Source organism: Lactuca virosa, chromosome 5 (genome assembly GCF_052849685.1).
Source record: "Lactuca virosa cultivar CGN04683 chromosome 5, Lactuca_virosa_CGN04683_v6, whole genome shotgun sequence".
NCBI lineage: Eukaryota > Viridiplantae > Streptophyta > Magnoliopsida > Asterales > Asteraceae > Lactuca > Lactuca virosa.
In genome coordinates, this window is record NC_136430.1 from 123947501 (window position 1) to 123965685 (window position 18185).

Consider the following 18185-nt stretch of genomic DNA (forward strand, 5'->3'; position numbering starts at 1 on the left):
GATTCTCTCTCTCTCACACACACACTCACATTGATCTGAAACACTATTTTTCTTCTTCCCCCTTTCTCTCTATCTCTCACAGATCTGAGGTGGTATTTGAAACCAGACCTGAAATGTTAGTGTTTGTCGACGGTGGTGCCAGAAACCACAAGTCGCCGTCTCTACTAGGGTTTGTAGAGCCGTTGCTGGTTACCAGTGCCGGAGGCTAGGGTTTTGTTACGAGAAGAAGAATAGAAAGAGGGAGGAGATACATGGGGCTATCATGATGAAGTAGGAGGGTCGAGAGGGTGGTTGAAGGGGCTGGAGTTTATCGCAAAAGGAAGTGGCAGTCGGTGGTTCCGACGAGCTCTTTCTTGTCCGAAACTCCTTTACCGGGGTTGTTTCCGATCTAAGATAGAGCAGCAGGATCAGGGGTGTTGAGGAGGCTGTCATCGACAAAAAAAGGGTTGAGGAGGGCTGGTGATGTCTGTGAAGAAGGGTTTTGTGACGAGAAGAAGAATAGAAAGAGGGAGGAGATACCTGGGGCTATCTTGGCCTCGTCGGAGATAAACACACACATACAAGAGAGAGAGAGAGATAGAGGTCCAATTTAATAATTTATTTTAATTTTCATTTAAATTAAATAGAAAAAACATAAAAAAAATCAAAAGGGTATTACAGTCATTTTAGTTTACCGAGGGACCAAAAACGCAAGGAAACTACCTCAAAAGGACCAGCAATCCAAAAAAGTCATGATTTAGACTAAAACCCCAAAAAAATGCATATCACATTGACCATTTTTGCAATTTTGTCCCTAATAAATTACCCATATTCCCCATCTTATTTGGATTTCATCCTAATTACGAAAAATTTCTTTCTTTTGTTTCCAATTTACACAGGTATCTATCTACGAATAATTTACCATCTCTTTGCTAAACTTCTATCAATAACAACTAAATTACTTTTTGTGCTAAGTACAAACATGTCCATAACAAGATATATAAACATAAATTACAAAAAAGGAAAAAAGGTATAGATGTTATTATATCATTCACACTTACAAAAAATTTACTCTACTGAAATAACGTGCACAATATTTGATTAAGTTTAATCATTATAGGTTTATATATTTGCTCCTACTGTGCCTTTTGTTAGCACATTTGGTCATCTTTGCTAATTGCTATTATTTCTTCTAAAAGCTGCAACTTAATTTATTATTTTGACTAATATTGAGAAATTCATCAATTATTTGTCATAACAATATAATCTGATAGTTTATAAGTTTAATCAACAATTAGACCACAATCTTCCATAAAAGAAATATGCAGAGGCTTTGCATCAAACAGGATTCTAAAAGATTACCTAATAACGCTTAATTTACAAAATTAATGAAAGGTCAAAGTTTATATAAGTAAAAAATGTTTGTTTTTATCAAAAGCTGAAAGAGAAACACTATTTAAAATCACATGTAAATTAATAATCCGGTACTACAATGCCACTGCCTAGGAGCGAGACGTGAAATAAATAATAGAATTTTGGAATCGATGATTAGGAAAATACCTTATTGAGTCCAGAAGGGAAAATCAATAGCATTAGTGTTGAATACAACTGATAAAAACAATACAAATGCTTCTTATTATAACTCAAGAAAAATAACTCAAAAACTTGGGTTACAAACAATGCAAAGGAGCTCACTTAATTGACATATACATAGACGATATATAGCCCTTATTTATAGATCCTAATCCTTGTTCACCAAAAAAACTTGACCCTTACTCTCATTCCTAGTTTCGGAAACAAGATTTCTTATTGCCCCTTATACACCGACTTGTGCATAAGGGTAAATTCGGAAATTACATAATATTTACCCCCTAATTTTTGAATAGGAATTGAGAGGTAATCCTAAAAACTTGCGCATTTTACTAAACTTAATCTTTGCAAGTGCTTTTGTTAGAATGTTAGCTCGTTGCTCCTTTCCGTTGATATGCTCCACCATGATTTCCTTTTCATCTACCCTCTCAAGTATGTAGTTGAACCGTACGTGACTTGATGTGCTTGCTTCGACCATGAGATATTGGATTCTTAACTAATGCTATTGCAGAAGTGTAGTTAATTCGTAATACCACCTTTTGTATCTTCTCCCCAGTTATATCAATATCAAGATCACGAAGCCATACAACTTGACAACATGCTGCACTTGCAGCCATGTACTCGGCTTCACATGAAGACAGTGCAATGGTTTCTTGTTTTTGTGACTTATTCAACTAAAAAGTATGACCAGTTGTACTCTTTCCATCATCCTCGGCAATGTTGTGACTGCTATCACTATAACCAACAATGCTGATGGATCCTCCTCGAGCGTAATGTATTCTGTATCCAAGAGTCCCTTTTACATACCTTAGGATATGTTATGGCAAACATGTGAGACTTATTTGGTTCTTGTATATACCGACTTGTAATGCCAACTGCATACGAGAAGTCTAGCCTTGTTTGAAGCAAATATCTTAGTCTTCCTACTAAGCTTCGATGTTCAATGTCATCAACATCTTCTTCACTTTCTCTTTTGGAAAATTTTACATTTGAGTCCAATGGGATTAGAGTAGGGTTACAATCAAACATTCTTGCGTCTTTAAGCATTTTTTTTGCATATCCCTCTTGTGTGATTGTAATATCCTTCTCTTTTTGGTGTACTTCAATTCCAAGGTAATAAGTGAGCAAGCCTAAATTAGTCATATCAAATCTCATAGCCAGTGCTTGCTTGAATTTTGATATGATTCCAGTGTTTGACCCTATAATAACAAGAGCATCAACATACACACCAATAGTGATTAAGTTTCCCTCTATTTGTCTCGTGTATATTTCTTGTTCTTGTACACACCTTCAAAACTTCATGTCTTTCAAGATTTTATCAAGATTTTACATTCCATGTTTGAGGTGCTTGCTTTAAGCCATAAAACGCCCTCTCTAGCTTAGACACCAAGTTTTCTTGCCCCAACTTTACAAACCCTTCTAGCTGATGAATGTACACGTCTTCTTGCAGCTCACCATGTAAAAACGTAGATTTTACATCAAGATGATGAAACTACCATCCTTTGAGTGTTGCGAGAGATATAAGTACTCGAACTGTCTTTATCTAAGCTACCAGAGCAAATACTTCTTCAAAGTCAAGCCCTTGTTGTTGCAGGTAACCTTTTGCTACAATCCTTGCTTTGTATTTGCTGATGGACTCATTTGCATCTCATTTGACCTTAAACACACATTTTAAACCAATGATGGTTGTATTCCTTGGTTTTGGGACTAGTTTCCAAGTTCCATTCTTTTCAATCGGATCCATTTCTTCTTTCATGACATTTACCCATATTGGATTGTGTTTGGCTTCTTGATAAGTTGATGGCTCGTCTTTATTTAAAGATAATAAGAGTTTGATATTTTCAATAAGAAAATCCATCTCAAATCTTTAAATTTTAATGGTACATAGTAACTCGACTTGATCTTGGACGGGTATCCGCTACTTGTGTTGGCTCATGGTGATCGACGACTTCATGGTTCATGTTTTTGTGTGTCTCGTTGCCACCTTCTCCATTGTTAACAACCTCTTCTGCCTCGTCATCATTGATTTCTGGTTCTACCTCCACATTGCTATTGTCTTGGTTATGTGTTACCGAGCTGTCTCCAGTATCTACAAGATTCGACCAATGAACCCAAAACATTCTAGGTTTAAGCGTGTGATTGTCTTTTTCTGTCCAATTCTACCTTGATTGTTCATCAAAGACAACTTTTGATACTATAATATTTTGTTTTTCTGGATCATAGAGTCGATATCCTTTGGTCCCTGGTTCTGTTCCAAAGTCCATCGTCTTTATCGAGTGATCATCACGTTTCTTCACATGTGGACCTATAATCTTCGAATAAGCTATACAACGAAATACACGTAGATACTTAATATTTGGCCTTTGTTTGTAGTGAGCTTCATATGGAGTTATCTCGTTTACCGCCTTGGTTAGAAGTCTGTTTATAATGTGGGTTGCATGAAGTACATCTTCACCCTAAAATTTGTTAGGAACTTGATTTGCTTTCAACATACTTTTTGTCATCTCAAGAAGGGTACAATTTCTTCTTTCCACCACACCATTTTGCTATGGCATGTACGGTGCTGTGAGGTGCCTTATCATTCCATGGTTTTCACACTGGTTGTTAAATTCATGAGAAGTGAAGTCGTCACCTCTATCTGTTCGAATTACTAGCATCGTGTTTCCACTTTCAGTCTCTGTCCTTACTTTGAATATCTTGAAATGTTGAATTGCATCAGTCTTTTCCTTCCTCTGAAAACACCACATGTACCATGAGTAATCATTAATTAGTACAAAATATACCTATTTCTACTAGGGGTTGGCGGTGATATGCATCTACATAGATCACCATGAACGATTTCTAGTGGTCTTCTTGCTTGAAAATATGATTTCTTGAGGAATGGATTTCGGGTTTGTTTTCCAGCTAGACATGACTCGCGTAGTTGGTCGTTCCCTTTGATGGGTGGTAAACCAGTGACTAAGTCCTTTTTCCTATAATTGCAATTTTATCAAAGTTAGCATGTCCAAGTATTTCTCACCACAACCAATTCAGATTTTTTTCATTGACTTTGTAAATATACAAGTTTATCAATTGCAATTTGGGTTTTGTAAAGTCTGTTTAGTGATCGTTTTACTTGAAAATAAGAGTGTTTCGGGTATCAAATAATAGTAGGTAGTCTCATTTCATTGAGACTTCAAATCCTATCTTTGTTCCTTGTCCCAAACTAATGATATTTTTCTTGAGACTTGGGATGTAAAATACGTATGTTAGTAGTTTTTGTTTCCCACCAACTCCTTGAAAAAGTATAAACCCCTTACCCATAATCTCGATGCATGAATCATCTCCAAAGTTTACTCGTCCTCCTATTCGCTTGTTAATCTAAGTAAAGAAAGAGAGATTACATGTCATATGATTGCTTGAACCGTTGTCTAAATACCATATTTTTTTATCATCATCTCTTGACTCGTAGGGACTTGGGATTACACTTCTTTCATTTAAAAGCACTGTTTCATATAAGGTTCTGGTTATGAACAAGTGTGGTCATGATCATCTGACTCGACAAGATCAACTTCTGTTTGCTTATTTTTTCCATTCAGGGCATTAAGAAGCAAAGTGTCCAAATTTGTCACATCTATAACATTTGAAATTTGGATCGATCCTTCAGTTTACCCTTCGATTTTAAGACGTTTCCCCATTTCTTGAAGAGTTGTTCTTTTGCTGTTGCTGGTACGAGGTCTTGTGACGTCCTCCACATCCTCGTCCACCACGACCTCCTATTCCTCCTCTCTTCAAATTTTCACTGCGACTGGATGGTTCAACCTTGTTAAACATGAGTTTGCTTTATTCTCTAATTGATTTTGTTTACCTAATTATTTCTTCATATGCCTTTAAAGGTCCCACTACGACCTCAAATCCATCATTCTTGATATCAAGGACCTGTTCAATGGATGCTACAATATGTATGAATCTCCTTGGTAGACTTTTAAGAAATTTCATAACAAGTTTGGTTTCAATTATTGTTTCTCCAAGAGATGCTGATTTCGATGATATACTTGACAATTGGCTTGCAAGATCATCTATGGTACTAGTTTTTTTCATCTTCAGATTATCAAAATCATTCATTAGAGTTTGGAGTCATGCTTCTTTCACCCTATCTGCCCCAATGTGTTGTGTTTTAATCACTTCCCATATTTCATTCACTGTCTCCATTTCACCAACTTGCAATATGAGTTCTTCAGGAATTGCTTGAAACAATACTGTTATTGCGATATTGTACTTCGTAGGCTCCGTCGCACCTATATCAATGACATCCCAGACTTAGTGTACATTTAGGATCACTCTCATGTGTATCGCTCATATTGTGTAGTTCGTTGAGTTGGGCATGGGAACCTAGAACGATATAGACGAACCCTCCTTGGCTGTCACCTTGACTTTTTCTTTATTGTCGTCTCTACCTGAGTTGTTGTCTTCTCCATCCATCTATCATTGCCGTTCTAATTCCAATTGTTGAAAACATATGATAAAAACACTACAAATAAAACAACTGCTTCTTATTATAACTTAAGAAAAATAACTCAAAAACTTAGGCTACAAACAATGCAAAGGAGATCTCTTAGTCGACATACATATAGAGGATACATAGCCCTTATTTATACATCATAAACCTTTCTCACCAAGAAAACATGACCCTTACTTTAGTTCCTAGTTTCCTTCTTGCAACATGATTCCTTATTGTCCCTTATACACCAACTTGTGCATTAGGGTAAATTTAGAAATTACACAATAATTAGAAGATGTTTGAAGTTGTTTGCGTCATTTTCAAGTCACCATTGAACCACCGCTGACCCAGTAGCACCTCTGGCCATCATCCATCATCGTTGCTGCCCTTTGCATTGTGAGTTCTCGATTTTGTCTTGCTGCCTGATTTCCCGATCATACATACAAACACACACACACACATTTGATGTTCTTTCTCGTTCTTTGATCGCACAAGAATGCACATACACACAAGCACGTATGTGTTGCTATTAATCGGAGGAAGTAACATCCAGAAGGAGGAAAAGAAGTGGTGTACGAGATGAGGAGGAAGGTTATCGACGACAAAGTGAAGGATTAACATATTTTTGGGTTTTAGATTTTTGGATCGTAGTTAAGAGAGAAGAGATAAGGGATGCATGGTTTAATGAGATTAGTTTACTATGTCCAAGATTTAAGGGATTTCAATATAACTGATTATTGATTAGTATGTTATTTTATTAAATTACCCCTAAGTAGTTAATTAAAATTTAAGAAAATTAATATATAAGGATTAACTAGGAATTAGTAACACACTAACACAATATTTGTAGGTTATATATGATTCTACCTATATATATATATATATATATATATATATATATATATATATATATATATATATATATATATACACACATAGTAGGCGTAACCTCGCGCGTTCGCAAGAATGCATTTAAGTGGTTAAAATAATTATGGAAAAAAATAGAAATATGTTGAATTTACGTTTTTAGTCATGTTTTGGGTATTAACCGAATTATCAAATAACATAAAAATTCATCAACTTATATTTTGATACTATCTAAAATAGTCCATACCTTATAAACTTTACTTTTACTTTTATAATATCCAATATATATTATAAGTTTTTGTATAACATTAATATAATCTACTTTTCTTATGTCCGATAATATTTTTTGGATAAAATAAGCAATAAGTTGTTTTAAATGAGCTATTAATAAACAATATTGAACTAATAAACTTTGTATTACACTATTTATATTACACCAAACATCCAAGGTTTCATATATGTAGTTTCAAATACTAAACATTGAAATTAAGAATGAAGTCATACAAAATATATCATTATACATAAATGTCATCAAGAGTTTTAAAATAAGTCGATTAATAAAATATGATATTTAATTTTAATTACATATTTTGCAAGGCGTACGTTTGACTTTATGTTGTTGCGCCGAGAATCATCTTCCTTAATTTGTACCTAAAAAATTAAGGTGAATAGGAATATAAAATAGATATTACTAATCATTAATATAAATAATTAAAAAGGGTATGTGGATCTCCTACCACCGGTTAAAGACAACATACCTCTCTAGTGGTATCGATTCCTATGTGAAATTGAAGTAGTTATTCTATGTACACCTTGGTTTCTAATTGCATAAACAAATATGAGTAACCAAACATAAAAATGTTATCTTTATGTAGGAAAAATATTTTAGTTAACTAACAAATTAAATAATATAAGTTTAAGAGTTAGGAGTTTCAAAACATTAATATTTTTATTAATCAATCAATTAAGTAACACATGTTGAAATTTTTACAATCATTATTAAAAAGCATTTGAAATATTAGATTTTAAATGAAGTTTGGTTGAAGTGTTTTGACCTCTATTATAATATATATATATATATATATATATATATATATATATATATATATATATATATATATATATATATATATATATATAGAGAGAGAGAGAGAGAGAGAGAGATATTGAAAGTATAACATATGTATGAGTTTTAATTAATTATCTTTTTGAAATGGTAAAATTACAAAACAAAAAAACATATTTAAAATATTTAATTAAATATTTTCGACATCACCCTATATAACATATGATCAATATATTAACGATTAAACCACAATATACAACGATTGTATTACAATAATCCAAAAATGAAGAAAATATAAAAACGAATTAATATAACAAACATACAAATTAAAAGCTCTAATATAATAACATATCTCCAAAAGTGTATTACAATAATCCAAAAACGAAGAAAATATAAAAACGAATTAGTATAACAAACTTACAAATTAAAAGCTCTAATATAATAGCATATCTCCAAAAGTGTTCACAAGACCTCAACCCAACACAAAAACCTTTAAGTTTGTTTTCTTTCTGAAATTTGTATATGATTTGTATGCATGTCTTCCCCAAAGATTGACATTTTTTATAGTAAACTTTTCACTAAATGCTAATTAAAGATAATATAAGTTATAAAACTTTTGAGTGTTAAATCATAATTAAGAAAACTTTTGAATTGCACTAGTTAAAAAAGGGGGTTTCAAATGAATGTGGTTTGAGGAAGTTAAAAAATGGGGTTTCAAATGTATAAGATTCAAGAAAAAATGCTCACTGATTAAAGACAACAGAACTCTCTAGTGGTATCGATTCCTATGTGAAATTGAAGTAGTCCTTCTATGTACACATTGTTTTCTAATTACTTAAACAAATATGAGTAACCAAACATAAAAATGTTATCTTTATGTAGGAAAAATATTTTAGTTAACTAACAAATTAAATAATATAAGTTTAAGAGTTAGGAGTTTCAAAACGTTAATATTTTTATTAATCAATCAATTAAGTAACACATGTTGAAATTTTTACAATCATTATTAAAAAGCATTTGAAATATTAGATTTTAAATGAATTTTGGTTAATAAGGTTAAATAAATATCAAACCTAAAGTGTAATCATACATAAACTAAATTTCAATATTAAAATAATATATTTACTTTTACTTATAATGTTATGTTTTTAACTTTTAGCATATTATACTTAATTTATTAGATTTAAAAAGTTGTTGTATGTAAATTATCATCAGTTTAAAGCTACAACTTTTGAAGAGTTTGAACAAAAATACTTAAATTGTTAATTTTAATACTCCCTCCGTCCTAAAATTATTGTCCACCTTACTATTTTAGTTTGTCCGAAAATTATTGTCCACTACCAAAAGTAGATATACACTTTTACCATATTACACCTAACATTTAATAAAGTAAACTTGAATAATTACAAACGCACATTTCCCATTGGTTTTAGAAAATGGCAAGAGGATCATTTTACTCAAAAAGACAAAACTAATGATTGCTTTTCTTAATGTATGTGTTTTTTTGTCTGTGGACAATAATTTTGGGACGGAGGGAGTATAATATTACAGTGTCAACTTAAATATAAATGTCATTTCCACTTAAAAAAACCAAAGGATATTTTGTAAATAGTTAAAAGTGATAAATTGTAGTGATAAATACAAAAACTAAACTGTAATCTCAATTTAACTAAAATATTTCTCAAATATATTTTTATAATCGTTAAAAGTTTTCAAATAAGTAGCTTAAAATAACTTACAGTAACAATAGTTAAAAATAACTCTATATAAATGATTATATTGTTACATTTAAAATCAAAAAACAATGTGTGCAGTTTTAAATAATTATAATGATAGAAATTAAAACATTAAACAAATAAATTTTAAAAAATTAATTAACAATAATAACAACTATAAATAACATTAAACCATATATTATATATAATTTTATTCACGTGTAATTCGCGGGTAGAAGTCATTCAAACTATTAAGATAATGCAGTTATAATAGATGTAGATATATTATCATATAATTCAAAATAATCAATATAATATATCAATTTTGTATACGAATTATAATATCAAATTTAACAACAACATTATTGTTATATTTAAAAAAAACATATATTTGTAAAAACTTCAACTATATAGGTCTTTTTCGCGCAACACGCGAGCATTCACCTAGTATATATATATATATATATATATATATATATATATATTTATATATATATATATATATATATATATATATATATATATATATATATATATATATATATATATATATAGAGAGAGAGAGAGAGAGAGAGATGGAAAGTATAACATATGTATGAGTTTTAATTAATTATCTTTTTGAAATGGTAAAATTACAAAACAAAAAAACATATTTAAAATATTTAATTAAATATTTTCGACATCACCCTATATAACATATGATCAATATATTAACGATTAAACCACAATATACAACGATTGTATTACAATAATCCAAAAATGAAGAAAATATAAAAATGAATTAATATAACAAACATACAAATTAAATGCTCTAATATAATAACATATCTCCAAAAGTGTATTACAATAATCCAAAAACGAAGAAAATATAAAAACGAATTAATATAACAAACTTACAAATTAAAAGCTCTAATATAATAACATATCTCCAAAAGTGGACATAAGACCTCAACCTAACACAAAAACCTTTAAGTTTGTTTTCTTTCTGAAATTTGTATATGATTTGTATGCATGTCTTCCCAAAAGATTAACATTTTTATAGTAAACTTTTCACTAAATGCTAATTAAAGATAATATAAGTTATAAAACTTTTTTAGTGTTAAATCATAATTAAGAAAACTTTTGAGTTGCATTAGTTAAAAAAATGGGTTTCAAATGAATGTGGTTTGAGGAAGTTAAAAAAAAAGGTTTCAAATGCATGAAATTCAAGAAAAAATGCTAGCTTTATAAACATGTATGATATCTATATATATATATATATATATATATGTTGGATCCATTAGGATCACTAACTTTTATGATCATTAGAATCGCTTTTTCAACCATTGTTTTATAGTTTGTTTTATATAAAAATATTTAAATTCATCATTTTTTTTACTATTTTTCATATTTTTATTCAAAAAAAATCTGTACCATGTGAATCTTATGCATATCATTTGGAAAAAGTTTTTTTAGAGCTTATCTTCAATCGAAAAAAACAAAAAATATTTAAACTCATCATTTGTTAACCTCTACCTTTACTCATATTCGATTTTTTTTTCATATAACGTAAAATGTGCACCATATGCACATTAATAGAAATACATTTTTTTTTATTTTTTTTGTCATCAAAGCACAATCTATAAGGGTGTCCTAAGTTGTTAAGATGTTTTCATCTGTACATTAATATGCACATATGCAGATGTGCATATGTGCATATTTTCATTTTTATATATGTGTATATGGTGCACATTTTATACAATTTTTTTTAAATATTAATATGAAAAAGGTTAAAAAATAATGAATTTATATAGTTTTACTTATTTTTGTAGATATAAGATAAACTCTAAATCAAGGATTGAAAAATCATATGCATTTGAGTTTGTGTATATATGCATATTTTTTAAAAACGATTTTTTAGATATTGAAAAAAAAGTCTTAATTGTCTAAGACGTTGTTATAAAAGGTGATTCGTTGAAAAAAAATACGTTTTTTCAATTGATATTTGTATATGATGCACATTTTTCGTTATTTTTTTTTTCGAAAATCAATATGGAAAGAAATTGGAAATTGATGAACTTACATATTTTTATTTATTTTTTACGATAGAAGATAAACTCTAAAACAATGATTGAAAAAATGATCATAATGATCCTAAAATAATGATCTTATTTGCACTTTTACATAATTACAAACACATTTTATATTAATATATATGAAAAAAATGAAGAAAACCAAATTTCTTCTATAAATGGTCAACTCTATTCTATTAGACAAACTCTAACAACATTTTTCATTCCAAGTAAATAAATTATGTTATTTTTTCTGGTTCTCATACAAAAAATAATACATACTTTTACATGTAAAAAATAATAAATACGTTTACATGCAGGGAGATCCAATATATTGGGTAAGTACCCATAGATTCCATCATAAATACGTCGATTCAGATAATGATATACATTCACCTATCAATGGGTTCTGGTTTAGTCATATGGGTTGGATTTTTGACAGTGGATACTTTCTTGAAAAGGTATCATGGTTCGATGTTTTTATTAAAAATTGAAGATATTATTGCTAAATTTTTAATTGAATCTTATGTGCTAAAAATACAAAACGTCCTAAAAATATATTATATTGCTTGTTTTAATGCAGCATCCAAAATTTAAAAACGTTGAAGATTTAACAAATCAGATGTTCTACATGTTTATACAAAAAACATACACATGGCATTTACTTGGATGCGGTGCTCTCTTGTATACATGGGGTGGATTTTCGTATCTGGTTTGGGGCATGGTATGATATCTCTATTTGAATTAATTTCTTAGATTTATTTTATATAATGATTTATAATATATTTCATTTGGATACTTCATTTATAAACTTATTTTTTTATATTATATTAAATTTTATATATATATATATATATATATATATATATATATATATATATATATATATATATATATATATTGTAAAGCATATTCATCAAATCTTGAATTTTAAGAGGCATAAATTATAAAATTTTCTATACAAATTAATTATGCATAAATAAACCATTAGTATTTGCCAAAAATATAAAGACGTGAATAAGAAAGATTATTAATAAATTCAATTTGTAGCAAAATAAATATATATATATATATATATATATATATATATATATATATATATATATTAGTTTATATTTCTTAAAGTAGACATTGTTATTAATTAATTTACATCTAGACAATATACATATAGGTCTAAAAATAAATATTTTACTTTAATTTTTTATTACTTAAGAGCTAACAAATTGAGCATTGAGAAAGATTAAATTAATGAAAGTTACTTTATTATCAAATATTTATGGTTACATGAAAAAATAACGGATTCTTTTTCAAGTTCAGACTTAAAGCCTAATATTTATTCTAGAAAATAATAAATAAACATCGAACAATTAACAAACATGATTTTTGTAAACTTTGAAGCCATTAATTTATTACAGAATTACTAAACAATAAAAAGTCCATGAATATTAGAATTAACGACACAATGCTTCTTCATTAAGTACCAAAATAATTAACGGCATAACATTTAGGAAGATTAAATTAATGGAAGTTACTCTAATAAAGATCTTTTAAACATATGTAGTAATATCAAGCATCACCGGTTATACATAAAAATAACAGTTAAATTCTTCTTCGTCTTCAAACTTTGAATCCAATTAACTGTCTTCTTCATCAATAAGGAATGCATGGGTATTTGATAATTAGTGGCATGACTATTCTTCACTAAGAACCAACACAATTAACGACTCACGCATTACAGAATACTTAACAACAATTAGAGAAGGTGATGTTCAATTAGTCGATATATTGACTTTTTTATGGGTGAAAATGAAATAGATGATATTGAACGGTTATGAAGACCGTGGTACTATTCCATAAGATGACATATAATGATTCCAAGTCAAAACACAAGGACTAAATACATAATTTTAACCAAACCATAAAGATAACGCCCCATATTACGTATTAATTTAAATAACTTATAACATACATTACGTATAACATACAATACATAATTTAAATAACTTATAACATACATTACGTATTAATAAACAATTTGACATGTGTCCTTTTATGATTGGTAGTCTTTTCTCTCCCTATATATATATATATATATATATATATATATATATATATATATATATATATATATATATATATATATATATATATATAACGCCCCAAATTTCAAATGCCAAAATAACTTAACATAGTCCCAAAACCTCCAAAATTTAAGATTCAAATACTAATGTAATTAATAATAATAATAATAATAATAATAATAATAATAATAATAGTGGAAGCAAATAGAAATTTAAGTAAACACTTGGTGCGCTACGTCTTCCTCAAAACTTGTCGCCTTCTTCAAGTCTGAAATTCATCCTTTCCATTCCCGCTGCCACTTGCTACGTTATTTCCTGGGTTGCGTGCATTTAAAGATTCTAATGGGTAAGCCTAGGGCCTAGTGAGTTCGTGGTTTTCATGCATATTGACGTCAATAAAATAAAAATAAATGCAACAATTTATCAAATATAATTCTTTTCATTTCTTTCCACCCTTGATGACACATTAGGGAACTACTATCGTTTCCAGGGAACAAGTCCCTCCGCCGGGCACAACAAATATGCTTACGGCTAGATAAACAGAGCGTAAGCTCTCCGCCGCGTACTAACACCCTGTACGACGACTAATAATAAGACCGTGTAAATACACCTGTTCCCTATATATATGTCACCTACCATTTTCACCCTTTTATATGAAATAATTCACAAAAATTTCACACAAATATTCATAGCAATAACAACAGTATCATATAATTGCAAATAATTTAGAATCAACTTTTCATGCAAGCAACCACAAACTTCACACGAAACTCACCTTGTTGGCGTAGGTCTTAACCAAGCTCGTCACGCTACACGCACCCTACATTCCAACAATAAATTTTCCTAAGGCAACATCCCTAGATAGTATCCTCAACATCCGTTTCGGTTCCATCACACGCGTGTCTCGTTCGGCCAATAATAATTGTTATCTATTCACTTTATTAGAAATATATACATATATATATTTTCGGCATGGATATGCTAATATTCCCAAAATATTAATAAAAGTAATATTCCAAAATAATTAACAAAATAATGCTTTCCTCGATAACCAAAATCTTTACTTAAAAGTATCAAGACGTAAATATAATGATTTCACATATTTTTTTTGTTATGGTTTAAATTAAGAAAATAAAATAATGAGGGCTGAAACGTGGACTTTTAGAGCGATGACCTTAGTAAAAAAAGATAAGGACTAACATATTACCACTAGTCACGTAATTTTCGTTTTAACCTCAAAAAAAAAAGGAAGGATGCCACATAGTTCTTGAATTTTGTTGCAAAATGGAATCAGTAAATTGTTGAAACTATAGGGCTAAAATTGCAACTAACAAATTAAAAAAAGGAAGGCTCAGATCGTGAGATTCAATGTGCCACCACAAATTATTTATTGTAATAAAATATGATTTAATATTTTTGAATGCAGTTGTTTTCTGACTCACCCAACAAAAGAACCCGAAATGCCTTCTTCTTAACCCGTATACATATATTTTTTTCTGCCATTATTAAGCTGGTACAGCTCCATATATTACCAAATTTTTTTTGAATAATTATATAAAATCACCATTAATCTTCTCCACCTCCCACTAACATGTAACCATAAACAATTTTCAGAAAAATGACTGAAATCAAGATATATTCAAGCTTTCTTTTCTAAAATTATATTATTTCAATTTTCCACCTATTAGATAACAATTGGCCTGAACTGATGGAACCAGAACACGAAATGGATATAGATATACTTAATCAAAAACTATATCAAACTAAAATCAAGGAATCATACATTAATTACTAGAAAACTTCGAAAATCCCCAAGAACTTCTAGCTCGTACTTCTCCTTCGATTCTCAGTGTATTTCCAGAATTCTTGTGGGGTTTTCACTCGATTTTACATGCTATATATAATGCCTAAGTCCAAAAGTGAGGAACCCCTTTCATATGCTCGAATTTACAGCCCTAATGAAGATGACGGTTTTTGCCATTAATCTCCATAATTCTCCACTAATTACCTCATTATTCCTTGAATTAATCATTTTATTATAATGATATAATCTAATTACATATATATTTCTACATCTTAAATTTGAGTTATCACAAACTTCCCCCCTTAAAGGAATTCCGTCCTCGGAATTTGAATTAAGCAAATAAATGAGGGTATTTAGTCATCATGTCTCGCTCGGTCTCCCATGTTGCATCTGAACCTTTATGATACTTCCACTGAACTTTCACCAGTGGTGTCTCCACATTCCTTAACTTTCTGACCTTTCGATTTATAATCGCGACGGGTTCTTCTGTATATCGAAGCTTCTCATCAACCTTAATTTCTTGAAGTGGCACTTCCATGGCGGCGTCCGCTAGACACTTCTTTAGATTAGAGACATGGAACGTGCTATGAATGCCCTGCATTTCCCTTGGTAGCTCCAATCTATAGGCCACCTCTCCAACTCGTTCATTAATTATAAAGGGTCCAACGTAGCGAGGACTTAACTTCCCCCGCTTACCAAAACGCACAACGCCCTTCCATGGGGACACCTTTAACATAACTTTATCACAAACCCGAAACACTATTGGCTTTCTCCGCTTATCTGCATAACTTTTCTGTCGATCCTGAGCAACCTTAATGTTATCCCTAATCACCTGGATTTTGTCGGTAGTTTGCTGAACAAGTTCAGGTCCAGCCAACTGTTTCTCCCCCACCTCATTCCAACATAATGGAGTTCTACATTTCCTGCCATTAGAGCCTCATATGGTGCGACTTTTATACTTGCATGATAGCTATTGTTGTAGGCAAACTCAATTAACGGCAAATGAGTTTCCCAAGACCCTCCAAAATCAATAACACAAGACCGTAACATATCTTCCAAGGTCTGTATTGTCCGTTCACTTTGCCCATCTGTTTGCGGATGGTATGCCGTGCTCAATTTTACTCGAGTACCCATTTCTCATTGGAAACTACCCCAAAATGTCGACGTAAAGCGACTATCCCGATCCGAAATAATAGATAATGGAACTCCGTGCAGTTTCACTATCTCGTCAACGTATAATTTAGCTAGCCTTTCTAACGGGTACGTCTCCTTAATCGGAAGAAAATTCGCCGTTTTGGTTAATCTTGATGGGTTTTGCGCATTCTAACACTCCTAAGTGTACATGCAACCCTAAATACCTTGGATCTATGTTTTCTCTATTATACATGCAATTATGAACTTTCCAAGGTATTACACTATCTAGCATACAATACTTGATAGTTGGGTAATCAAATGGATAGAATACATACCTTTGTTTGATGTAGCTTGTCTCCATGAAGCTTGAGTGCCTAGTGCCCCAAGTGTGACACCTCAAATGGTTCACACAACACCAAATGCACATGGAATGACTTGAGAGAAATGGAGCACTCCTTGAAATCGTCTAGCCCTCATATTCCCACATTAGTGCACGATTTCTTGAGCCATGTGATTCTTTTATATGGTGGCTATTAGGGTTACACCATGTAACTCATAACTTTACCCATTCCTTATGCTCCATGGATTTTAACCTCCATGGAGTATCCATGGGTCACCCCACGGACTTAGTCCAACATAAGGAATCTTGGATCACAAGCCCACATATATAAGAATGAATGATTTACACAATCAACCCATATATTTAATTAGTCTCCTTTTGATCAGTTAATTAATTCCAAATTAATTATTGATCAATACTAATTAAATAACCTTATTAATATATTAGAACTTATAATATATTAACCAACCTTAAGTGTTATTTCTCTCATTATAGTCTATCCAAATGCATGATGCCATGCAACCCAAATGGACCATGCCGGGTCGGGTCAAGTCTTACCAATTATAGTTATGGACTTAGACATTAATCCAACAGTCTCCAACTTGGATAAGTCTAAAACTATTATTGCGTATGACTTCAGGAACCGATCAGCAATCGTAGCTCTCAAAGGCTTCTGTCGAACTCTGACCTTGTCGATGAACTCTGACCTTTGTCAATGACTTGTCCATTAGATAAGGGATCATATATTCCTCCATTCTAGATATCATATGGACTGAGACATGGATTATCAATCATTCTCTCTGTCCATTTGTTGGTTTCTGATTTCCGATTCATGATGACTGACTGATTGAACAAATCAAATCAGTCCTGGCTTGGCCAAGCACTCACATGTATCATCTTTAAATCATCGAGGGGCCCACATATATCGCTTTTATCCCGAAGGTAAAAGGAATGGATAAACTTCGACTCATATGGCTTGTTCTACTACTTGTTGAATCATACACAAAGGCACGTTTTATAACATTGAGTTACCAATGCGTTTTCATGCAATCAATGTATAACCAACTCATAGTAACAA

General features: G+C 30.8%; 1 pseudogene across 1 annotated transcript in view; it reads left to right on the forward strand.

The window, feature by feature from the left end:
* LOC145117629 (delta-9 acyl-lipid desaturase 1-like) overlaps window positions 1–18185 on the forward strand; it is an 89848-nt pseudogene that overhangs the window by 13908 nt on the left and 57755 nt on the right. The window contains exons 2-3 of the transcript XR_013712724.1: window positions 12069–12209; window positions 12332–12472. The product of XR_013712724.1 is annotated as a delta-9 acyl-lipid desaturase 1-like (transcript). The remainder of the gene's footprint in view (window positions 1–12068; window positions 12210–12331; window positions 12473–18185) is intronic.